The sequence below is a fragment of the Lissotriton vulgaris genome, chromosome 2_1 (genome assembly GCF_964263255.1).
Source record: "Lissotriton vulgaris chromosome 2_1, aLisVul1.2, whole genome shotgun sequence".
Taxonomy (NCBI): Eukaryota; Metazoa; Chordata; class Amphibia; order Caudata; family Salamandridae; genus Lissotriton; species Lissotriton vulgaris.
In genome coordinates this window covers 1,698,555,043-1,698,581,845 of record NC_141687.1, presented here as the reverse complement: position 1 = coordinate 1,698,581,845, position 26,803 = coordinate 1,698,555,043, and the positions used below count along the sequence as shown (strand labels likewise).

General features: G+C 43.7%; 1 pseudogene across 1 annotated transcript in view; it reads right to left on the bottom strand.

Annotated features, from left to right (window-relative positions):
- Positions 1 to 25,085, bottom strand: part of LOC147733126 (pancreatic secretory granule membrane major glycoprotein GP2-like) — a 225,747-nt pseudogene extending 200,662 nt beyond the window's left edge. The window contains exons 1-2 of the transcript XR_015308702.1: positions 24,780 to 25,085; positions 19,192 to 19,200 (exon numbers count right to left, since the gene is read on the bottom strand). The product of XR_015308702.1 is annotated as a pancreatic secretory granule membrane major glycoprotein GP2-like (transcript). The remainder of the gene's footprint in view (positions 1 to 19,191; positions 19,201 to 24,779) is intronic.
- Positions 25,086 to 26,803: the final 1,718 nt, after the last annotated feature.

Genomic DNA, 26,803 nt, shown 5'->3' with positions numbered 1-26,803 from the left:
ATTAACTATACCACTGGCCAAGACTCACCTGTGGTGGAAAAAAAATGCATATAGGTAATCCCCGGAGCTGAAAAAAATCAGCCCATAGACATAGTTAGGTGAGGTTGCTGACCCTCTCTGAAGAATGATAAAAGGCCTGACCTGCTCTGCACACAATCACTGGCTGCTGGGGAGATTAGTTAAACAGCTCAACTCAGAATCATAAACAGCCTTGCCTGCTCTGTGAGAAATAGAAGAGCATTCATTTGAGAAAGTGGTTTATTAGTTGAGGTGGATTGGTGTCCAGCACAAGTAATAACGTTGCTATCTTGTAAGATCTAGATAAAAGTTTCATTAATTTAAACCTAAGCTCAACCCCTGGCAGCTACGGCACAGAAAAGGCAAGCTTAACTTGAAGAAAATGTGTAAAAGATTTAAAAGTACCAAAACAGCTCAAAATTTAAAACACAAAATGATAGAAAATATCTCTCCAATTTAGAAAAATAGAGTAAACTTAAATGAAGAAAATGATGCCAAAACTACAAATACCCAATAATAGGAAACTGAGATAGTCATTTTTAAAGATGTAAGTGAAAATAGATCCAAAAAGTTCAATGCACCCATGGTAGTCAATGTTTGTGGTAGAATGGGACCTAGGAGCAATCTGAGGCCAACCCGGGATGGAGAATTGGTTGTATAGATCAATAGATTAGTCTTGCTGGAGCCTGGAAGTAGAAAAGTTCTGTAGAAATCTCTAAATCATAATCCAAAAGGCACTTTTTCTTAGGGCCTCATTACAATGGTGGTCGAACAAGCGTCGGACCTCCATCGCTGCGGGCAGGTGACCTCCCGACATGATGTCGGCAGTCCCGCCCACCCTATTAGGATAAGGCTGCCATAGAGGCAGTCGTAAAATGCATTTTTCTAGTGTGGCTTGTGCTGCGGCCCAGGAAAAGGGCAGCAGTACAAACCGCACTAGAAAAAAACATTTTGTGCACATCCATGCACCGTGTGCCAGGCATGATGTGGTGCCTTGCACAAGGGGCATGAATGTGTGCATGGATGTGTGAGGGGGCACTATATGTGTTCCCCCCAAGCCACTAAGCATTGGCCTATGGGGGACGTGAGTCCTGCTTGGGGGCCCCAAAGTCCCTTTCCTTCTGCCTGTTAATGGCCGTGGGACCGCCATGAACAGGCAGTCTGAAAGAGATATCATATTCCCTTCAGTGGTGCCTGCGCAGATTAGAAATACGACTGCCATCCTAACGGATCTTTGATCCTGTCGGAGGCGGCGGTCTTACCCCCGACCTCTGTGGTCCGACCGGCTGCATTGTAATGCAGGGGTGAGATCGGTTCTTTAGATGGCCAGCGAACTGCCACCGACGGCCTATCAGTTGCGGTCTGCCCACCATGGTAATGATGGCCATGGAGTCCGCATAATCTCTGGTGTATACTTCTGAGGCACTTAGGAGCTCAAGAGAGCACTTATAGAGTCTCAGCCTGTCAGACAGGGACCACAGCAAAAGGAACAAATGATAGACAGAATGCTGAACAAGGCAAAAACTCACACCCCCAATCACAAGGATCTGGGTTTACTCCATCTTTCTTTTGCTCATCCTGCCACCCCAGTTTGGACCCAGCAATATGCAAATCAGTCTTGACCCTTTTTCTCATGGGAACAGTCCAGCTCAAACTGCCAAGCCAGATCCTCCCGGGACTAGAAACAAGCCTCCTGGGATCGGTTTCGAGACATCACCCCATATCAGCCAGGCTAGCTTGAATGCAGTGGCTGAAGAAGCCGTCCTCAGATTCGACAGACCTCAAGAACTTCAGAATCATTTCCCTGCTCCCCTTTTCAGCCAAGGTCATCGAGAAGGCCATCAGCACCCAACTCTCTGAGTTCATCGAAGTAAACCATATCCTGGACCGCACTATTCACCCCCACCGACGACATCTGCTCGCTCCTTGATTGTGGCGAAACTGCATCCCTCATCCTACTGGACCTCTCGTCCGCCTTCAACACCGTCTCCCACCACACCCCAATCATAAGACATCACAACGCTGGCATCCATGACAAGGCACTGGACTGGATCCACTCCTTCCTCACCGCCCGGACACAGTGAGTTAGACTACTCCAGTTCCTCCCTGGGCTGTACCCTCTTCAACATCTACATGGCCCCCTCACAGACATCGTCAGAAGCCACCGACTCAACACCATTTCCTAAGCTGATGGCAGCCAGCTGATCCTCTCCCTTATCATTGATCCCACAACCACCAGAACCAACTTCTTCAGCAAATGAAGGCCATTGCCACCTGGATGAATGACAGCTGCCACAAGCTCAACATGGACAAGACTGAAGTACTCATCCTGGGTCCCACCCCTTCAGCCTGGGACAACTCCTGGTGGCCAGCTGCTCTGAGACCCTTTGTACCCCTACGGACCATGCATGCAACCATGGCATCATACTGGACTAATCACTCTCAATGAACCACCAAATCAACACGATTTCCTCAGCCTGCTTCTACACACTCCACCTGCTTCGAAAAACATTCAGATGGATCCCCACAGAATCCAGAAAGACTGTCACCCACACACTCATCACCAGCAGACTCAACTACAGCCACACCCTCTATGCGGGTGTCACTCAGAAACAACTCAACAAACCACAGATTGTTCAAAACGCCACCGCCAAATGGGTCTTCCACATCCCCTGCCACATCACACAACACCTCTGACAACCCACTGGCTCTCGGTCAACAAGATAATCATCTTCAAGTTCCTCACACATGCCTACAAAGCTCTCCACAACATAGGACCAGCGTACCTGAACTACTACCTCGCTTTACACATACTTGCCAGACAACTTCATTCCGCCCATCACGTCCTAGCCTCTGTGCCCAGGATCCACAACTGGAGGAAGTTCTTTTTCTTACCTCGCCGCCAAGACCTGGAACACCCTGCCCCTCCACCTCAGGCAATCTGCGTGGAAGGACCACAAGACCTGGCTCTTCGAATGATCCTCCACAAGCAGAAGGACCATCAGCACCCCTCCCCAGCACCTTGAAACCCTCATGGGCGAGTAGTCGCACTTCATAAACCCCTGATTGATTGATTGATTGATTGATTGAGAAATCCGGAAAAATCCATGGTGGTGTGGCTTGCATGAATCGCACTATATCCAGAATTCTGTGAGATTGTCAAACTGACACCTCTCTCAAATTGTTTTTAGTGCAACCATTCTGCCTGCCTCCTCAAGACATCAGATTATTGACTTTTTCAAGCTCCCAAAGTTAAGATGTTAAATAATAGATAGAGCTATTTCAGTGACTGCCACCGCTCATTGGACCCAGCTTTCTCTGGCCATCAGGTGAGAAAGCCAATTATTGAATTGTAGGTAAGCCTTAAAGACATGGATTTCACCAATTAAATAAATATAGAAACTTTTTTTTCTCCACTTAGAAGGCATTTGCTGCAGCACCAAGGTGCCTTCGGTATAAGAGAGCACTACAATACCCAAATGCATACATACATGCAAAGCATAGCTGAAAAACCCTACATTTTCTCCCATTTAGGAGTCAGAAAACATGAACTTCCAGCCAATGACACATGCCCTATCATTCTGCATTCCTGCTCTACTCCCAATGACAAAAATATATCCTGCATGTGTGGGTATGCCTTTCATACAGTAGAGGTAAGGGGGAAAACTATCACTCATACAAAACAAGATACTTACCTAAAAAGGCACTGTGTATGGTTTAAAAATGCTACAAAAAGCACTTAGTCAGAACCATGAGCTCTACCACATACTTTTCTTTTTGAAGAAATCTCCAAAGTTTTCTCAGTGTGTGTCAAAGAGCTGGATTTGAGGTTTTCTGGATACAGTAGTTTATGATATTTACTTCATTACATTTCTGTTACCAATGTTGTCACATTCAATGAGGTTGTTGCATCTTTTCTGCTGGAGGAAGATTGGCAAAATGTCACCCACCTAACAGTCTAGCTCAAAGTTTCAACTCCTGCTCCAACCGAAATGAGATTAAGTATTACTGACTTTGCAAAGACAACAAAATGTATCTTCGGCCCAAGAGCTGATTTGCAATACACAGCATAAGTATTGTATGCAGACATTTGCATCATGAGCACTGCCAGCCTCCTACATCAAATGTAGACCTTACTTGCAACTTTGTTCAGATGAAGCATAAGGGTGCTCTTGTCAACCACACCTGTGTATTTGTTGTAGTCCAAAACACAATTTAGTTCGGGGACGTCAATCATCTGAGCATAAACATACAAGGGAGATTTCTCATCAGGTATGGCGGTTGGAAAACGCATGTCTTTTCAGTCATGGAACTCCACAGTGATCAGTTCTTCGCAACATAGAGCAATATACTTCCCTCTTAAATTTTCATAACTGCCAGGTTATAGAGAACCCCTTTCCTGGTGACCATAACTGTTCTAGTCCACACAATAGAAGGGGTGATGGTACAGACTCACCTACCCCTAGCCCCCTGTCAATATTTAGTACACTTTCTGGAGTAATGACCATAACTGTGCCACATGCCCATGGACGAGTGGCCATATGAAACATCTCCTTGAAATGTAGAATTGCAGTATTGAAATTATCTAACTACACATGGTGCCCATTGTTGAAAAGAGGACATTCAAGATCCCAAACAATTTTCTATGTGATACCTAAGGACACAGGAAACCATAGCATTAAGTGCGAGAGTCCTTCCAAATGTAGAATTGAAAGCTGGTGGTGTAACCAGCAGATCTATCACAAAGTGGATACAACTTTATACCATGCAAAGCTCTCTTGCTTCAGATATACTGCCTAAACAACAGCTGTCCGCAGTGCAACATCAACGAATCAGTTGCAGCAATGTTCCACTCTGATATATAGTTTTGCGGAAAAATAGTGCAAAGTGGTACAGAACTTGATGAACTATGCACAGCCGAAAACCATCTGGATTGTCCCTGAAACTGGGCCTGTGCTTTGGGACTGAAAAAGCAGCAAGTGATGCAGAAGCCAAAAATGGTGTCTACTTATCACAGAAGAGTACACTGAAATAAACCACAGTGGGTCTTAAGGCTAGTTGGAGGGTACAGAAGGCTAGTACACAATAACTATCAGGAAGGCAAGAGACAAAGATTTCTTCAAGTCTTGAACAGTGGTTGTAGCCATCATTGCACTCTTGAATGGAGCAGTATCCTCTCACCGTGCTTCAGCATTGGTATTGGTTAGAACTATCATCTCACTGAGAAACCCATTTTTCATAAACGGCATGAAAAGGGCAGTTGGGGTGTAATAGTGTCCACATGACAGCCAGCAACTGCAGTGAATAGTGGAAGAACATCCTGAACCCCATCTGGGGCAATTCACCTCAACTTTTCCACTCACTTTGATCCAGCATGAAGCGCTTCATAGTAGCACAGCAAGAATGCCGTAGGCCCTGGCGTAAGTTAGGACAATGGCCCCTTTTACCACTATTGTGGCCGTAAAATACAGCAATTATCAGACTTCAATGGGCCCCACACGACTTTGGGCCCGAGTGCCACTGCACCTGCTGTACCATTGGCAGCTAAGCACCTGGTGCTTCACCATTATCACTTGAAGCAGAAACTGACAGTCACTGCTGTATCACTCAGTTGCAATATAAGTTTCTGAATCCTGCTCTGGTTCTAGTTTTAAACTGTCTTCCATGACCAGCTGCTGTACTGCAATAAGCAGACATCCCCAGGGAGGCAATACCTGTTATCTGAAAAACTCCAATATAGGAAACATAAAACTCAAAAGGAAAAGACCATAAAAACGCACAAGAAAACCCTATACTGTGGTGAACTACTTTCATTTTTTGCAAAAATCAATTGGACTTCTTGAATGTAGAACAAAATGACATTAAAACGTATTTATTCACAATGCATAAAAAAGAGCACATGACAAAAACACTATTGAATAAAACCTCTAAAATGAAATATATGAAAACATGTTTTAACACTGAGCCCAAATAACATAAAAAACACACAAAATTTAAATTGTAAAAACAAAACACCTCAAGCAATTATCTATATTCAAACAATAGAAAGCCTACATTAAAAAGGAAAACGTTTAAAGAAAGACAAACTAAAGCAGCAAACAGAATAAAGATTAACAAAAAATGTATTAATAATGAAAAATATATAACTATCACCTTACCTTAACCTTCAAATAAATAACCAAGTTAAAAATACTGAAATTACTGAAAAATATGAAAACTGTTTAAAATAGAAATCACAAAGAATCAATCACACAAAACTAGTTGAAAATGGTCAAACTTACTTTTGCCGTCCACAGTATGCCACACTGCAAAAAAGAAAAAGAAAAACCCCAAGAATTATCATCACTGATTAGCACTTAGATACAGTACGTAAAAAAGGAAGTACAGTAAACAGAATAGTATTCAAGATAATCAATAGTCTACAAGTTGTCCCTAATGGGAAACAGTCTATTTAAAAAAAACACACACACACTTATGGGACACAGTGCCATAGGCGCTGGAAGGAGGGGTGCTGGTGGTGCTGCAGCACCCCCAAGATAGCCATGATGGAGTTCAGATGGTGAATGTGTAATAAGGATGCTTGTAAAAAATGTTTTATCTTGTCACATTTGTGGTGCATTCAAAAACAGAGACAAATAACAGGCTGAGTCTTCTGACAAAACGCTGCATATTTTTTTAACGTGGAGATTGGTATTTATGTATCTTTCCTCTTTTGTTAAGTGAACTATCTGACAATCTTGCTGTGATACTGGGATGAAGGGGAAATCTTTAGGATGTCAGTTTTTTTCTAACACACAACACAATTTTAAATACCTGTAAATGAATTTTAAAAATATTTTAAAATACACTAGCAGTTTGGAAAGCACAAATGAAGCACTTTAAAAAAATTTTTTTAAGTGTAATGGAAACAAATATTTTAATAGGATCTAAACAAATCAACACACAAATGATAAATATTTACTGAAACCCGAATTCCACACATTATCATTTGTGCGCATCATATTTTTATCAGTAAAAATGTTTGTCAGTGTGAATTTTGTGGCCATTTCAATGGAAAGTGTGATGTTTGTAAATGACTGGGTGCTACCACACCCTGCTTTAGTAATATAGTTGCAAGAGTGTACTGCAAAATGCACACTGGCTACATATTACATACCACACCTTTACCACCCTCCTGCTGAATGGGCGCGGCTCATTTGCTATACTTGTACTTTGTGAAGCGCGTGGATTTTTCACAATCCCCATGACTTCAGTGATATAACTTTGATGGCAGCACCCCCACTCTGAAAAGTGTTCCAGCACCACTGCCCTGTACCTGGTGCTCCCGTACTCATTGGTGCAGGAATAAACTGAGAACTAACTGGATTCCATTTCCAAGAGCTATTCTTGACCCACAACCAGGTTTGGGACAGGCTTCTCCTAACAGTAAAGGTACAAACTAGTAACACTGGGACACGTGCATTAACTCAGAATGGCATTGTAATGGTGGGGCGGTACTGCATAGTATCAGTAATTCAAGGAGTTGAGTTAACTACCCACCAGTTCCATCAGTCACCTAGGACTCTCAGTTTATGAGGGCGTGTACTGTATGTGATGTATCTGTCCATGTCCCACACCAAACTAACATGGGGGACCAGGCATCCCACTTTTGCTCATTTCAGAGGATGGGGCTACCGAGGTATGTGCAATGCCAAGAGTTGATATAAAGTGGATTAGCAGCCAGGGGTGTAGCGTCTTCCCCAGACTGGGCATCCGCCAATTACTACTCCACATATGGAGCTTGGTATTACAAGTCTTTATTTGTCTGCATATAACTACAAACTTAAAGTTCTAAAACAAGCTTTCACTGTGTTTTACTATGACACCTACATCACAGCGCTACAGAGTCCATTCTGAGCCAAAAGGGTTCCGTCATAAAACTCGCAAGACACTACATCTCCACCTCTGTTAAATAATTTTTTTTTTACAAATCAATATATATAAATATATAGAGAGAGAGAGAGGAGGCAGAAGTGATCTGTCTGAGAAGGGGGACAAAGGGCGGCTTTTACCTGCTACGTGACTACAGAAATGGCGTTGAATCACTGTCCAGCAAAATTGGAAGGCAGCACCTGCTGTTTTTGATGTCTCTTCACTATAGGAGCTCAATCAGTGGACTTCAATGCCTAGCATGCAGTTGGGCTGCAGGACTGGCACGAGGTGCCTTACACCTGTGAGGCGAAGAAGGGGCGAGTGGTCACGTGATAAGGAGTGGCGACAACTTTAAACATCAGAGTAATGGACCCCCGTGAACAAGAAGGACACATCTGAAATGGGCACTGAAGAAAGACAATTAAAGTCTGAAACGCGTCTGCCTAGCGTTTTTTAGGGACCCTTTGCTTGCATGCGCATATCACATCAATAAAGCCGTCTGTTTGTACCCCCGGAGCTGGTCATACTCTTTCTTTTTGTGGAGAAGAGACTGGTGGTGATATATATATAGAAGTATATATATTTACATCACTTTAATTACCTTCTTGTCGCTTTAATTATTCACCCTGATCTGGTTACTGGAAGCTGTAATCTTCAGTGTCAGAGATTTTCAGAGACGGTGAAGAAGTAATAGCAGTCACTAAGTTTTCAGGTTCAGTCTTTCCTTCACCATCTCGATCAGAAGACTGATGAATCAAATGCCGAAAGTGAGAAGGATCTCTGGTAAAATACTTTTCAGGATGCTGGGCAGTCTCCATGTGTCCCTTGGTGGACAATATGTAGAAAGGTTCAGCATCATATTCAGCATCATATGGAGCATCACATTTCTTTCTTCACATTTGTTGGGCGATCACTAAATCTCCTCTCCTAAATTCAATGTTCTTTGCATGTTGCCTCTTGTCTGCTTAGGCGTTCTTTTCTCCTTGTTAACCAAGTCCTTTGCACAAGGTGTGTTCTCACTTTCGTCTCCTTTGTTAGTCCATTGAGGTAACTTGGTTGTCATTGCTCTCCAAACATCAAAGTCACAGGACTTTCGCCTGTGGTCAAGTGAAGTGTTGACCGATAGGCTTCTAGGGTAGAATTCAATACAGTTTTTAAACTGAGCCTTTCAAGAGTGGCACGCTGCACTGCTTTCATTAGCATACTCATAAAACGCTCAACAAGCCTGTTGGCCTGTGACCATAAAGGTGTACTCTTCTAATGCTTTATGTACAGATGCTCCAGGAAATCCTTTAATTCTTGACTGTTAAAAGGCGGGCCATTATCAGACTTCAAAATGGCTGTAACCCCCATGTCGCAAAGATGACATCTCGTCTCTCAATGACTCGCTCGTGTGTTGTGAATGGGAGATTTATTAATGGGAAACGTGAGTACTCTTCCACGATGCAGTAGTATTAGACATCCTGACTACACCTAGTATTCTAAATGCACCCTCGACACACACCATGGTAACATCAGATGAGTGAAACAAACTTACAAACCGCAAGCGATTGCACATTAGAACCACCACACATGGGTCCATTATAACTGAATACCTCCGGGGCAACTGCGCCCCCACAGGACTTATTGTTACTAATGTCCCTAGGCTGTTCCGACATAATCCTTCCTTCTTGAAAGATTGGTCCCTCATTGCGTGGCGCTGCATGAGGAACTGGCTCATATTGATTATAAGCACAGCTAAGAAGGAGGGGGAAAGTATTTTGATCCAAATTCACACATCAGAGAATCAACGGTGCAACTCTTTTCAAAAAGAACCTAGATGAGACAAACAAGACCACTAAAGAGTATAAAGAGTCTTTCCTTACCAGTAAAATCACAAAATTCAAGAAGGACTTGGTCAAGTTTGCCATGGAGAAGGTGGTTCCTTATACCAATGCTTCCTACCAAACCCCAGAATACCACAGGGCAGGCAGGCGGTACAGATCAAACTACTCGTCATCGGACAGAGAGGTTACATCTAGTGACTCAGACGCGAGCCAAGGTAACACTAACCAGTGAGCACAGTACCAAAATCAAAGGAAGTGGGGTGGATCACGGGGAGGATCCCAGACCACCCAGTGGTGGCCACCAAATCCCTGGATTTACCCCCCTTTTCCTATATTTGGTCAAGGCCAACCTAGTCCACTGATGGGATTCCAACAACAGCCCCCATCAGGTTACAGCCAGACTTTTTCATGGAAAGACCGCAGACAATCAAGAGGACGGAGGTGGTCTCAACAACAAGTACACTGGAGCTCCCCGGTCTCTCAACGCAACACCAGGAGCATGACGAAGACCGTGCAACAACAAGCAGGCCCGAGCAGGGAACCTGCCTGATAGTTAACCTGAGCAAATGGGAACTTACTCCTGATGAAATTTAGGTACTTAATCGCGGATTAGGTTTTGTGCCAACAAACAGCGGTGATCCTTTCCAAATTCAACAAGAGGTACACCAAATTTTCATGAAGGTCAGAGTTCACTTTTTCTATGCAGATAAGAGCCCTTCAACAAATAACTTGGAGACTAATAACACCAACCTGCGACCCAAGTCGACCTTTAATCCACTGATCGGCTCAGTCCCAGATGAAGTGGCCACTTTCGAAAAAACAGTCTTGAAAGACCTCAACTCTGGACTTGCTTCGCCACTAAGGACATACAATAACATCCCGAAATGCGAATAACAAGCACTACGTACTCTGACCATGGACAAAACCATCACCATCAAACCCGCCGACAAAGGCGGAGCCACGGTAATACTCAACACCGACTCCTATAGGGAAGAATGCCTCTGACAACTGAGCATCAGCACTTCCTATTGGCGCCTAGACAGAGACCCAACAGAGAGGATCACAGAAATCATCTCGACCATGACTAAGGAAGCCTGTGAAAATGGATGGATCACCTCTAAAGAAGCCGATTTCCTATGTACTAAGACACCGGTGATCCCCTACTTCTATGTACTCCCCAAAATTCATAAGCCATAGAGACCCCCTTCGGGGAGACCTATCATCTCGGGGATCGGCTCTGTCCTAGAGCCTCTGTCGCAATTTGTCGACTTTTTCTTCGAACACACGAGAGATACCAGAAGTCTGAAGTCACTGGAGTCCTTGACTGGAACCTATAAAGTATTCCTTACAAAAGACAAAACCAAAAAGTTAATGTACAAGAAAAACATTAGCAAGGCGTTGATGTAAAGACACACAGGAGAGAAAGAAACATGATGCTAGACTCGAAAATTTACCCATCAGCCCACTCAATAGTGGCACTTCGTCATCTGGGTTTTTATGGGGTAATGGTGTCCAGTATGCCCTTCCTCGGGAGGAACCTGAGGCTAGCAGATCATGGACCCCATGGTTGGACCTTCAACCATAGAAGATGACCGAGTATAGGCTGGAGGGGCAAAGTTGCAGTGCTCAGAAATTGTGAAAAAGGAAAGGAAAAAGAAACATAATCCAAGGGTTAAAAATACCTAACTTGATGCCATAAGAAAACTTTATTGGGTCTGTCCATCATAGTGGTATGGTTAAAAGCAGAGTGATAATAGCATGCAAGGAATTGCTATTCACCATGAATGTAATCTGGTCAACATGTTTCAGCCTTTATCGGCTTTCGTCAGGACCTATGATGCACTACTGCAACACTTACTTAACGTGCTGTGAAAGACAATCTACAGAACGAATCCAATTCTCACATGAGCAATTGGTGTATCTTCTCCCACATTGTAGGGAGGAAAAACCTCCCTGGCAACCGCTCAGGGTAAAGGAGGCCACACACTCTCCGTCGTTGCCTCGGTCCTGGAACTGAGCCGAGGGGAAGGTCTCCCCCTCGGCCGAGGCAACGACGGAGAGTGCGTGGCCTCCTTTACCCTGAGCGGTTGCCAGGTGAGGTGAGGTTTTTCCTCCCTACAATGTGGGAGAAGATACACCAATTGCTCATGTGAGAATTGGATTCGTTCTGTAGATTGTCTTTCACAGCACGTTAAGTAAGTGTTGCAGTAGTGCATCATAGGTCCTGACGAAAGCCGATAAAGGCTGAAACATGTTGACCAGATTACATTCATGGTGAATAGCAATTCCTTGCATGCTATTATCACTCTGCTTTTAACCATACCACTTTGATGGACAGACCCAATAAAGTTTTCTTATGGCATCAAGTTAGGTATTTTTAACCCTTGGATTATGTTTCTTTTTCCTTTCCTTTTTCACAATTTCTGAGCACTGCAACTTTGCCCCTCCAGCCTATACTCGGTCATCTTCTATGGTTGAAGGTCCAACCATGGGGTCCATTATCTGTTAGCCTCAGGTTCCTCCCGAGGAAGGGCATACTGGACACCATTACCCCATAAAAACCCAGATGACGAAGTGCCACTATTGAGTGGGCTGATGGGTACATTTTCGAGTCTAGCATCATGTATCTTTCTCTCCTGTGTGTCTTTACATCAACGCCTTGCTAATGTTTTTCTTGTACATTAACTTTTTGGTTTTGTCTTTTGTAAGGAATACTTTAGAGGTTCCAGTCAAGGACTCCAGTGACTTCAGACTTCTGGTATCTCTTGTGTGTTTCATTGTTTAGTTGGGGGACAAGGTACCAGTAGGTCTATAAAAACAATTTCCCCTGAGGCCCTCCACTACTTTTTGTGTTTACTCAACTTTTTTCTTCGACCTCTGGTGAGCAAGATGCCCACCTACCTGAAGGACACAACGGATGTACTTCATCTTCTTGATGGGCTAAATTTCGATCCAAACACAGACTACCTTGTTTCTTTTGATGTTGAATCACTATATAGCTGCATTCTGTAAGACCAAACCTTAAATACAATAGAACAACTGCTGACAGCACAACCACCGGATACCATCACACCAATCTCCTTCATCATGAACTGCGCGACAATGGCAATGAAGGAGAATTACTTTCAATTTGAAACGCAACTCTACCTCCAGCCTCCAGATATCTGAAACATCCATGGGCAGCACCTTCGCCCCCAGCCTAGAGAACCTATACATGCATGTATTTGAAAAAGGTGTTGTCCTTGGGAGAGACAATCCATTTCTCACACACATTATCCTTTGGAAGAGATATAGTGAGGATATCCTCGTGATTTGGCGAGGAGATGACGTCACGATTAATCACTTCCATAACTGGCTGAACACCAGAAATAATCACCTTTGCTTCACATGTGAATACAGTAAGGACAGACTAGCATTCCTGGACCTCTCCATCTACCCTGCAGGAGGTACTCTAGAGACAAAACTCTATCAAAAACCCATGGCCCGCAATGCCCAACTCCTATATGAGAGTTACCACCCCAAGGCTTGTGTGACAACTTGCCATTCGGACAGTTCTTGAGGCTCAGACAGAATTGTTCTAGCAAAGAGAAATACATCAAACATGCCTCACGACTGAAGAGTAACCTATTGGACGGACACTACCCAGCTGCCTTAGTCAAAACCTCTGCAAAACGTGCCCTCAACAATAACCGAGAGGCCTTATTAGATCATCCAGGGACCAAACAAACACCCTCCGAACTGGTGTGTGTTAACACCTATTGTTCCTTGTCCAAAATAGTTAAGAAGTCAAAACTGCACAACTGGGACATTCTCAACAAGGGCCAGCTGTCCCTAAAGAAACTCATTTTCGCCTTCAAAAGAGACCATAACCTGAGAGACTGCCTAGTACTCACTAGACCACTGCCCAATTCCACACCTAGACCTAATACCCTCTGGAGTCTACCAGACGTCCAGGGTCATTACCCGGGTCATGTACAGCTTGCGCCCAAACGAAAGTCACCAAGTTCATTGACATAGGGACACAAAGGCCCTGGGTTCTACAATACCACACCAACTGCAATAGTGAGCGGTTGGTATACCTCATCACCTGTCCCTGTGGTCTGAGGTATGTGGGGATGACTACCAGGAAAGTACGCACCTACATACTCGACCACAAAAGTACGATTAGGTGTGGAAAGCAAATGACTAGACTTACGAAACATTTTTTCGAAATGCAGCATGGAGCTGACTCACTCAATAGAATAATTCTGGATAAACCCAATCTCAATTCCGCTACCTCAGGCTTGGCTGCAAAACTTCTCAGACTTGAGCAGAGGTGGGTGTATAGGTTGGACACCACCAATGTGGGTCTCAACGATGATATCTCCTGGTTGGCCCTCTCCTGAGCACCCACTACCCGTTAGCTATGTGCAAGCTCCTTTGTATAGCCTGGACACGATGTCTGCCATTGCAACTGCCCAGCATTCTGTACACTGGGAGATATGATTCGATACTGCAGACGTGTCCTACAACCCACCCTTCGGGCCACTGCCATACCCATTTTTTTGCCCTGGCCACTGTCATTCCTTTCTCCCGAGTAGCCACTTAGGCAACCCCACAGGTGTCCGGCTCCGGCCCCACTCCCGAGGTTAACTAGGAGCATTCCTTCTATTTTAGAATGCTCGAAGGGGCACTCTCTCTTGTTTTTTTGCCCAATCACCCCTGGACCCCTGCCCCCCTCCGTGTGTGACGGATCTCTTGTACTGGGTTGCCTGACCGGATATTACTATTTGAAGGGGCCCCCACAGTTGGACCCCCTAATCATGGTTTCTTATGTTGTGGGTTGGCCGTCCCGCCTTTGGGACACCCCTAGCTTCACACTGGCTCTGTGGTCTCTGATGGCTCGCCTTCGAACCAATCACAGTTCTACTTGAGCCGCACAGACTACAATTCCCATGCTCCCATCCTTTATGTAGGACTTTGGTCGCCGGCAGCTCAACACCGGCACTCACTTTATTCGGCATTATTTAACATCAGCCACCCCACAGGTTAGTGCTCCAGACCCACGGATGTGTGCCAGCCCCTGGCCAGATGCCGCAAACCAGCGGTAAGTACCCGGCATTACGAAGCAATCCAGCCAGCTGCCAGCTCATCTTGGAGTCAACCCCTAGCGCCGTGAGTGCTTTGCAGCATTCTGCGTGTCTGACTCCTTTCAGTGAGCCCACTGTTCCGCTGCCCTACCACCATCTAGGATCAGCAACCCCTATGCTGGCCTTACACCAGAGTGTTATGTTTTTCAGGTACAACTTAGTGGGCACCAGCCCCGCCACTGGTTGGGTTTTACCAACTTCCAAGCTGACCCCATGTTCAGTCTACTGCCCCCCCACCACAGTCACCACATGGGCCTGGGTCCGCATTTCCTTTTTGCCGCACACTGCTCATCCCTGCATTTGCCTGAGGAGTAATGCGCGGTGCCAACACCAGCGTAACACGCTTTTCCATCCCCTTTACCTATCACCACTAGTGCAAAGCCCGATCCGTCCACCCTTCCTGTTCGGTTGAGAAGCCAGCAGCCAGTCTGTATACATGAGATAGGTTATCCATTAGACACCCAAACCCACTGTCAGAACACAAACTTCCCTGCACCCAGAGCTCTGCCATTGCGTTCTATCTACTATTAAATCTCCTCCTCTTTCTGCAACTCATTTTAAATGCAATGAACCTTCTCAGATAGGTTTGGCGCACGTACCAATTGGCTAGTATGCCAGGACTGATGTGGAGAACTTTGTAACCAACAGTGGTGAGTCACACATCCTAGTACATTTAACTATTATTTAAATGTTGTCTAACTCTTTTCTGCATGAGAGGATTAACTATATCTCTAGTCCACTAAACCTGGTTGTATTGAATGCATATGTACCTATTACATGTTTGTTTCTTGTTTCTATCACAGGTTACGCTGTGAACATACTGAACAGCTGTACCACTGGTTCAGTATAACACTTTATCACTATCACACATTTACCTTCACACGTGTGTTCACAACACACTTATTTTAAATCCCAGTAGCTGAATAACCAACCCTGAAGAAGGCCACAACACTCGAACAGGTCCCTAGGCCGAAACATACTAGAAGTTTTCAATTATCTGAACTGCCTCGCATTAACAGCCTGTCGTTTTTTAGAACTGTACCTGCAATTTCACATCAAGTATATAGTGCCTGTCTGCAGCAAAGGCTCCATCCTTTTATATTGCGATCAGTACTACACCTTTATTTAAAAAAAATGTATTTATGGATTTTTACATATACATACAATGTACAGTGATTCAGTCATATGGGCAGCCACCCTGTGCGGTACAGGGTACATGGTAAACATTATTCGACTGGTGCCCCTTTTTCTGGTTATACAATGAAGGTGTGCTAGAACGGAGAGGAGTAAGGTGTGAATAAGTAAAGAGAGAGAGAGAGTATCCTGTAGCTTCGGCAGGTTCAACGTGTGTAGTTGTTGTGGCAACTAAAACCCCTTTTTGGCTTGTAGTTCGTTGAGATGTTAAGGTATTTACGGTGGGCTGGCGGGGGGTAAGTTCTTGTCCAGTGACTCCCAAAGGTTCCTTGAGGCGGTTTTTCATGGTGAGTATCTTATCGCTAGGGAGTCGGCTCCTCTTAGATAGGTGATCCAGCTAAGCCAACCGCTGTATGATGCTTTAGAGGTATTCTTCCAGTTTGTGAGTACCAAATTGACTGCAGCGGTTAGGAGAATGTCTAACAGCTCTCTTTCTCCCTCTGTGGGGAGTTCAGTTCGCAAGAAGGCCGTTGTGATCGAAGCAAAATCCCTCTTTATTTTACAGTGGAGCGCTTTGCCTATAAAGTCAAATAGCTTCCCCCAAACCCATTGAGTGTCGGGCACAGAAAAATAAGATGTTCCAGGTCACCGTTGGCTACGTTGCAGTTCCAGCATGTGGGGCTGTCTCTAATCCCCAGTTTGTGTAATCGGTCTGGGGTCCAGAATGTTTTATGTAGGAGCCACAGTTTGGTCTGTGCGAGGACTGGAGAGATCTTTTTTCGTGTGATGGATGACCATAGAGTGCTCTACTCCCGGTCGTTCAAAGGGGAGTTTATGCGGCACTTCCAATACTTTTCCGTCTTCTCGTTGATACTTGTTTTTTGTGTGTTGAGTGTTTTGTATAGGTGTGACACCTGGTGTCCCAGTGTGTTTATGTTAGTTACGTATTGGAATACTGATGGCTTTCTGCTTGTTATTTTGGACTTTGACAAAGCTGTTTTAATCTTTAGGAAGTTCCTGTAGAGGTCTAAGTCATCGGGATGGTGGGAGGCTTTTAGGTTGGCGAATGTCAGCGGTGCGGATTCTTCTTCCAGCTGATAGGGGTGTGTGATGCCCTTTTCTATCCAGTTATCGTAAAAGAGTTTTTTCCCTTTGTATTTTATGGCACTATTTGCCCATTGAGATTCAGCTTTGGAGCCCCTAATACTGACCTCCATTTTCTTCTCTAGCTTCAGGAGTGCTATTTTAGTGTTTTTCAAAATCGTGTTGTTTCACAAGGGGGTGTGTGCTGGCCGTGAGGAGAGCTAGTGGGTTGAGGTTTTTTAATATTGCCTTCTCTAGTTGTAGCCAAACTGGTGCGTATTCTGTCGGCAGCTCTATCCACTGTGTGCCTTGTTTGGCAAGAAATGCAAGTTGAAATATTCTGAAGTCTGCTATGTTTACCCCTCCCTGACTTTTGGGCCTTCTCAGTGTCTTCAGACTTATCCTCGCTTTTTTGTCCCGCCAGAGAAAGTTGCTACACATTTTGTCTAGTTTGTGATGAAAATCATCAGAGAGGAAGAGTGGCAGTTAAACTGAACAAGGTACTGCCCAAACTTATAAGTAACTCCCAGGTGGGCTTCATGTAAGGCAGAATGCCCAGCGACAACACACGCCTTTTATGCCATGTCCTATAACAAACAGCACAGAGTCCACTACAAGTGGTTACGATCGCACTGGACGCGGAGAAGGCCTTCGATAAAGTCTCATGGGCATTCCTGGAGCAATGCATGCAGACATTTAACCTAGGAGAAGGATACGTTAAAATGGCAATGGCCCTGTATCAATCACCAACAGCGAGCATCACAATAAACGGGGCTCTCTCGGAACCATTTATACTGCAACAAGGAACGAGACAGGGCTGCCCGTTATCACCCGCACTCTTCCTCTTGGCCCTAGAACCCCTAATCCAAGATATAAAACTGAATGAGAAAATGAAGGGGGTGACCATCAGCCAAACTACTGTCAAAGTAGCAGCGTATGCGGATGATATACTGATAATCACAACACAATGAGGGAGGTACCCTAAAGACCAGTGAGGGACCGGGTAAACAAATATGCAAAAAAACACAAGAAGTCCCTAGGTGGTGGGGGTATATACCCTACAGTGTAGACTAACCCAACCCGAAGGCTCAAAGGGTATCCACACTGTCAAGGACAAGATAGTATTTCACTTAACATACACATAATTTTCAAATACAAGCCAACAGTCAGTATAGGAACCCTGTCTCTAAATCATCACATTAGTTAGGAGACTATAAACTTTACCAGTATAAAAAACAGTTTATTAAAAACAATACAGTATAAGTTTGCAATCATAAAACAGTTATACATTCAAATGGACATCATTTATTAAAAAAAAAAAAAGGTTGACGCGGCGTTTCGGTGTCTTGTGTTGATTGTAACACCTTCTTCAGGACGGGGTTTGTTAGTTAAAAAAATCTCTCAGAAATTTTGAGGGATTTGTGGCATATGCAGTCTCATGAGGATACAGTTTTTTTCAATCATTAATCTGATTCTCATGGGCTTATCTTCATTAAACGTTGTTTAGATAGAAGTGTTCCACCTGGATATATATATTCATTTAAGTTATCTGTGCTGTATCAGGGGTGACCACCGTATATCATTTCAGCTATACACCATGTAACTTTAGGTATGCAATGTTGGGGAGGATTCCACTTGTCATGTGGGGGTAGAGTTCTTCAAAGTTACTTCATTCTCTTCTACCAGCTCGCTTCCTATTCCTTCCTGATTATCAGAATAGTGCTTATTCCTGAGTCCTCATACAGCTTCCCCATGGTGTATAGCTGAAATGATATACGGTGGTCACCCCTGATACAGCACAGATAACTTAAATGAATATATATATCCAGGTGGAACACTTCTATCTAAACAACGTTTAATGTTTTTTTTTTTTTTAATAAATGATGTCCATTTGAATGTATAACTGTTTTATGATTGCAAACTTATACTGTATTGTTTTTAATAAACTGTTTTTTATACTGGTAAAGTTTATAGTCTCCTAACCAATGTGATGATTTAGAGACAGGGTTCCTATACTGACTGTTGGCTTGTATTTGAAAATTATGTGTATGTTAAGTGAAATACTATCTTGTCCTTGACAGTGTGGATACCCTTTGAGCCTTCGGGTTGGGTTAGTCTACACTGTATGATATACTGATAATGACACAACACCCAAAGACATCGATAGAAGCACTCTTGTCCACAATCAGCGAATATGCTGAGCTTTCAGGGTACAAACTCAATAACGACAAGTCAGAATGCAGACCACTAAACATCCACTCCACCAAAGAGGTCCTGGGATCCTCAGGAATCAAGTGGCAGTCAATACTACACCTTTATCCATATAACACTTGTTTTGCTGCCAAGGCACATCCCATTGCTCTTGTGTTGTTGATTATGTCGCCCTGAGGAAGGTGATGCCCATATTGGTGCTAACACCGAAACACACGTCGGCGCTGGATTCCACTTGTTGGAATTTATTGAAATAGAGAAAATCCCCCCTATTGATGTCTTTTAAGGATATTCATAACTTTTGAAAATGTGTATCTGCATTGTATTATTGATTGTTTTTGAATGTATTTATCTTGATCTGTTTGTTTATTTTTTCATGAGGCACATGTATATCTCTAGGCTAGGCCTCATGTGTTCTTCTGTATCCCTTTTCTTGGGGGATCTCTATTCATGTATATTGCGAGTGAATGTCTGATATTGATAGGCATGTGAGAATGCGAGCATATGTCTGAGGTTCGAGTGATCCAGCTGTGGGATGTGTTTTGGATATTTATATTTATTATGGAACCATGTTGATGTATTATAATATTTAACTTGAATAAAAGCCCTTTTTGTGATTTTTTTCCTCCCTGTCGTGGTTCACTACTAATTTGCTTCATGCACTGGCCTTGTTCTTTATATCTCATGACTTTTTGCACGCACTGAGCCATACAGGTAGAGAACCCCCTCTTTTGAGTATATTGTACAGACTGATGTTGCATCAGGTGTTTTGTCGATGCCTGTCTCTAAATTACTTGTCACTTTCACAGTTCTTGGAAAGATAGGCACAGATAACATCTGCGGCAAAGGCAGACATGTTGATGATTCTTCAGAAACACAGAAAATTTGTATTGTCTTTACCTCATAATGACATGCAGTATCTGGGCCAAAGGTAAAGAAGCTGGACAGCTAACGAAAACAGAGACTGTAGCTAAAAGGGAACCTGTTCTGTATGTGTTTAAGAACCTACACCTAAAAGAAAGAAGCCTAAAAGAAAGTTATTAAAATAGATAAAATAATAGAATTATCGAGGCAAACAGTCTTTCGATTTATGACATTCCTGGAATCATTTCTAAACTCAGTAGTCACTAAATTACCACTGAATGTGTTTTTGATTAATCTTGCTCATCAGACATGTTCATGTTAACTTTACAAAATAAAAGCAAATGCCAGAAACGAGCATTTGATGAAAAGGCAATTAATCACTTGTTAAATATTCAATGACACATGTCTTCAAACTGAAATGAAGAAGAAGGGATCTCTGCACTGGATGATATGATCCATACAAGAGTAGTACAATAGACAAGTAGTCTGGTGTTGATAACCTCTCTGGAAAAAGCCCTGGGACTAGAAGATTTGCACTGTTTGGATTATTGCTAGGCTCTCTTTAGGGGGGATTGTTTATTGTTCTGCAAGCTCAAATTTGGTGCATATATCTAATTTGTGGTGGTGATAAAGGGTATCGGCCTAATTGGTTTATTAAAGAACATTATGTCCGATACCTTAGGTCTAAGCTGTTCATCATGGAAAATTACAAGAAAAGTAGTAGGTTTAGGAATATTATATATTAAATCCAATATAGTTTTATGGGTGGATTGGTATTACATTGTGCCAATGCCTGTACACAGGCATTTGTTATATGAAATCTCACAGTTGTGTCTGGTACTCACGGATTTGATTTTGTTACTTCCTTCGACAAACCCTGGGATAGGGAATTTGTGCAGGAATCATCCTTGCTAAAACCTTTTAGGAGAGCCTGACAGGTGTGTTAGTCTGCCAGGCCCTTAGAATAAAAAAATTGATAAATGTAAAACCTCGACATACATATACACAAATAGAGGGGCTTATGGTCAGCCCTATTTTGTCTGGAACAGGATTTGTGTATACATAGGGTTTTAAATGTGTTAAAGGAAAAGTGTTTAACTGTTCTCTGAACACATACTTTGGTCATGTCTTGTGTGAAGAAGGGGATAAACAAATGCGAGGCTTTAGCAGTGGTATGGTCTGTGAAGCATTTGAGGACATATGTCTGGGAAAGCCCTTGTGGGGTACGTTATCATCATAAACCATTAGTGGAGGAATTGACAACAGAGGCAAAAATCAAATCAATGTATCCTTACTGGCAAGTAAGGGCCACTCATTGATGTCCTTCAAGAAGTTACAGACAATAATATAGGATTTGGTTGGTGGTGAAGGGAGGAATGTATTTGGTAATGGGTATCAGGTATGGTATTGGGGTAAAATAATGATAGTTGCATGTAAATATGTGTAACTACATTTTGAAACACATTGGCTTTTGTAACTAATTTGCAAAATGTGTTTAGCAAATAATTTATAAACAAAGAATAGTGAAGATAAATAAATAAGTTATAGTGCCATTAGAACTAGGTTCATACAAGAGTTTTCTTTGATGAATTCTAGTTGATCTATGGTTGATTGGGGAATTTCTGTATATGAGTTTTTTATAGCCCGGTATATTAAAGAAAAACCCCATGTTAAAGATAACTATTTCTGAACTGGGTGGCTATCTTGGAATATAATTTTTCATAGTATTTCATTGATTTACGGTCCTAAAATGACGTATAAGCAAACATTATTTTAGCCATCTTGGATCAGTGCAACAGTGATACACTGTACCCCACAATTTAGCATTCGAAAATTGCTGCCCAGTGCGATGTTTAATAAGCAGTCATCTTGGAATGATATTGTGCAGAGCATATAATTGTTTTTACCCTCCAAGATGGCAAACAAGTTGCTTCTGAACATGACAGCTATGCACAACACCATTGCAAGATGGCACCCTGCTGTAATGTTTAATTTGTATGTCCTTTTCAAGCATATGCCCATCAAATTTAGGTTGGGGCATGTCTTCTTTTTTCTACTTTTATTCTGTTATCTTCCATATGATTACTGAGTTTCTGTGCCTGATGTATTGTGCTTGAGTAAGTGGGTGAATCCAAAAATGAATCAGTGGATGTTTGTATGAGTGCAAGGATGAGTGTCAGTGTTATGACTTATTGAGCTGCTAAACTCACCATAGACTGAAGAGACACTTTCAGTTATAAGCCTGACCTACTAGCATTTCCAATGCCTGTTTTATTAGGGGCCAAAATGGACAGATTTTGCTGTCGTTGTCAGGTGGTTGGAATAAAGGGAAAGTAAAGATTTTAGTACAACAACTATACAACAATTCCTTATAAGTGTGGAGCATAGATCACTAATGTATCTGCAGCACGCTCACAGGGAATGGAATAAAGACAGACTTAGAGCTTGAAAGGTGATCTATGGCCACAGATTCCTGCCACCTGCAGGCTGTCTGTCCACACTGCAAGCTGAGAAGATCAGCAGCATTGAAAACACAAGAGCGAGGAGCTGCTTTTCTATTTGAAAACCATAGATATGGGGTAACACGAATATTGTTCCCCACCACCAGGAAACAAGCAGTTGAGTATCCAGCATGTGTGTAGATCACAAGTGTGAGCACACCCAAAGGTCAATGGATGGATCTCACCCTGAGAAAATCACATTCATGATCCCTGTGTCACTCTGGTCAGGTAATTATAAGTTAGTGGGCAAACACGTGTGTGCCCTGTTGCTGCCAATTGGTGGGGAGGATAGTCAAGGTAATTTCCTTTGTGACCTCCCATTTTATTAAATTCCTTAATCCCTAGTGTCTAGTGAACGCACCATCCAATCTCATACCACTGCGAATATCTAGTGCTCTTTGTGATGTGAGATGTGCCACTGAAAAGCTGCGATTCTCAGCTTTCCAATGGCACCTGAAACACACAGATTCCTGTGAGCATGGAGCATGGGGACGTTTTGTGCCAGCAGCAAACCCACAGGTAAAGGGAGAAAGAGAGGGGTTGTCTCACCTTTCTTCCATATCCATGAAGAATGCTCCGCTCAACAGATTGACATCCGCCTGAAAGGACGGTGTGACCATTGGGTCCAGGTTTCCATTGGTGGGGTGGGCCAAGGCCATGCCCATTATGACTGCCCCCCACCTTGTCATCCTTGATAATGATGTTCATTGGACGGGCCAAACATTCACCTGCATTAAAAGATCCTTGCTTTTTTCTTGACGAAAGGTATGCTTTAGAGTTTTAAGATTTTCAGCAACACCCCTTCCATGGCACTCTTCGCCATGCGTGTGGATAAAAGGCCTCCTTTATGCTCATCCATGTCCACATGGAAAACCGGAAACGATTTCCTAGGCATCTGGTCCTTCAACTGATGTCAGATATCTCCAACTTGAACACCTCAGTTGTAGGGAGTCTCAACCAGTAGGCCAGAGCTGAAGACATTTCTGCTCAATTTGAAGGAGTTTAAGGGTGGTAGGAGCATCAGAGCTGTAAATGACACCGCTCGCCTGCCCCTGCCCTCAGCACTATGGATAGCAGTGTGGACAAGAAGGTTCATAACGTCCAATTTGTTAATTTTATTTACAGCATGAATACAACTGGATCAAATGGAAAGTATACAAAACACATATCTACACAATAAGGACCGCAATACTCAATAACACAGAATTTAGTAGCTATATAATGACCTATTGTCTCACAAAAAGAATGGTTATCCATTTGTGGGTATGGGCTATGGTTAGAGCGGGACAAATGTGCTAAAATCAAAGGCTATTGGCTAAACATTATTCAATGCTAATAAACAGTTCTAACAGTTGTGAAGGTCTTCTGTTGGTAAAGTATAGATATACCTGAATTAGGAAAAGACACAGAACCAAGTCAAGCAGGACATATATACACTGTTGGCAGAGAGCTCATGTCCATAAAGCTTTACAAACACTAACACTTACTAAAAAAGTAAAGGTCAAAACAAGTCCTGCACAGGAGGAGGGGTATTCATCTTTTCGGTTATATTAAACAATATCCGCAAACATATATGTTTGCAAACACATGGAACAACAAAGGTCAATGCAACGGTATTAACAGTATGAAGGATGCCTACAATGCAATGGGTTCGTGTCTGGGTGGTTGTGCCTGTAGTCTACGGAGTACTTTGTCGACCTCAGGTTTGCCTTAGGAACACGGTTGCTGCGACCATGGAGCAGACAGGAATCAGAGATGCCCATAAGGTTCTTGGATCTGGCTAGCCACTCACGTGCAACCAGTAAGGGCAGGTCTGAGGGAGCATGAAGATATTAATAAAAAAATAAAGAAAGATGGTGCAAAGAGTAGTGTGCTCACTGCTATCGCAACTGTACTTGCAGGGGTTAACATTTCAGGCTGCCCAGGTCTCTGGCGCATGCAGAGAACCGTGACCCCAGAATATCAGCATTAACATCGTGTCGTGTGAGGTGGGACCTCTGCTAGCCTGGCTCCATCATGGGGTGTGGTGGGGTGTGCAGTGGGCTTAGGCTGGCAGCAACAGTGTAGGATACCTGGTGGGGTGTAGGAAGGCCGGAAGTTACCTATCTGCTGAGCCAGAACCGCTAGAAGTCCGGCCAGGATCTTCATCTTCGAGCCCCGCCCTCTCACTGGAGGCTGCATCGTCGGCGGAAGAAACTTCTTGAAGGGGGCCCGCCGAGAGGGTTCAGGCTTCCGATGTGAGCAAGAGCGACCTCATCCTCCATGAACGAGCCGCATCTTCCACAGAGAGTCGGGCTGTCAGGGTGTGCGAGGCGGGGAGCTGAGAACGGGAGGAAAAGGAGGCGGTGTGTCAGACCAGATCTACAACACTCACTCTCTCTGCTGGAAACCACCGCCTGCCCGCACGAGACTGCAGTGTGCTGAGCACGGGAGCTCTGGGTGCGCCCTCAAGCCGTGGTGACAGGGGTGAAGTGCACTTCAGCGGAGAGAGGGTAGAAACAGGTCTAGGCAGTCATCTGAATAGTGAAGGAGGGCAGGGCTGTCCTAGGTAAAAGCAACGCTCCTCCAGGTTAGGTTCAAAGCACCCTGGGGAAAGACAGCAGCAGCACTTCATGGAAGAAGGACTTAACTGGCCGGAGGTCGGGAGGCAGGCAGAGCTTTCTGGGGATTATTGTAGAGCACAAAGGTGAGGTGACAGGTGCAGAGCCCGCTACAGGGCTTGGTGACCTCAGGGGTAGGAGCAGAGCAAAACACCTCTGGGACAGAGAAAGAGCCCGTAGAGTCCGCACAATACTCTCTGGCGCGCAGGGCATGTCTCATTGGGGACGGTGTTATTCTAAGGGGCAGGTACACGTCTCAGGAAGCAGAGCAGTCCTCTCGAGTGGTAGAGGCATGTCTCTTTGGGGTTCTGGCAAAGCTGCCGTGGATTCATGTCTGCCCTCTAAGGAGTGAGATTGACCTCCCTTGGGGTCAGCAGGGTTTCTCTGTAGATAGGCGCCTCGTGAACATGTAGGAATCAACATCCTCTAACCCGCCTGTCACAAATTGAGAAAAACAGAGCTCCTAAAACACGAGCGAACAATAATAATGCGCGAAAAAAACTGCAGTCTAATTAAAGAGTCTGTACTGTTCCTGCAGGCAAAGAAGCGCGCGGCCCAGTGCCTGGGCCTGATGGTCTGTGCCGAACCACATAGGCGCACTTAAAGAAAACAAACAAACGACTTTTCAACAAGAGTGTCACCTTTAGTACTAGAAAGGCGCCTCCTCGCCTTAGGGCATCCCGCACAGCTGGTTGACTTGCAGTCGTCATCAGAGGCACAATTAACAAACTAGACCCACCCGACCTCCTGCGGCGAAAAGAGCACATCCTGCCTGACAAGCTGGGCAACAGGTTCAGTGAGCTGTCCGAAGAGAATTTGGCAGCAAATCACCCATTCGGCGAGCAGTCACCGTGGAACTATCTGGAGAATGCCATGACGATAAAGAGTCTAATTGTGAGAAACGGCTGTATCATGTGAAAGAGTAACATTTTTTTTCTACTCAATAAAAAATTACGGAAATTGAAAAAAAAAAGAGTACAGTATTAGGAAGTAAAGCATCACACCAAAGCGTACCGTTTTGAAGGAGTAGAGTTGTGTGAAAGAGTAGTTATGAGGAAAAGTAAAGTTATTAAGAAGTTTACAGACTAGGGAGAGTAGAGTTAAAAGGATGAGTACAATGAAAAGAGAAGCGTTGCGTCATTTGATGCAAGTGAGATGTGCTCAGACAAGGGAGTAGCCAGAACATTAAAATATCCTCACTTTAAACCAAAGTCCTGATGGCACTATGACTACGCATGCAAACCAAGTAAGCCCAACTAACCCCTCACCTTCGAAATGAGCACCAAAGACTTCCATCTAAGCATCTATCTATCCATCATTTCACCCTCCCATCCACCTGCTAATATCCCCCTTTTTCACCTTTACATTATGTCATCCATTCATTCTTTAGTCAATCAATCGATCTTTCACCATTCCATTCATCTGTAATTTCATCCATTATTCCATCCCTCCATTCACACATCTATCATCTATACAGGCATCCAGCCATATGTCCATCCATCCATTGTTTGATTTACCCATCCTTC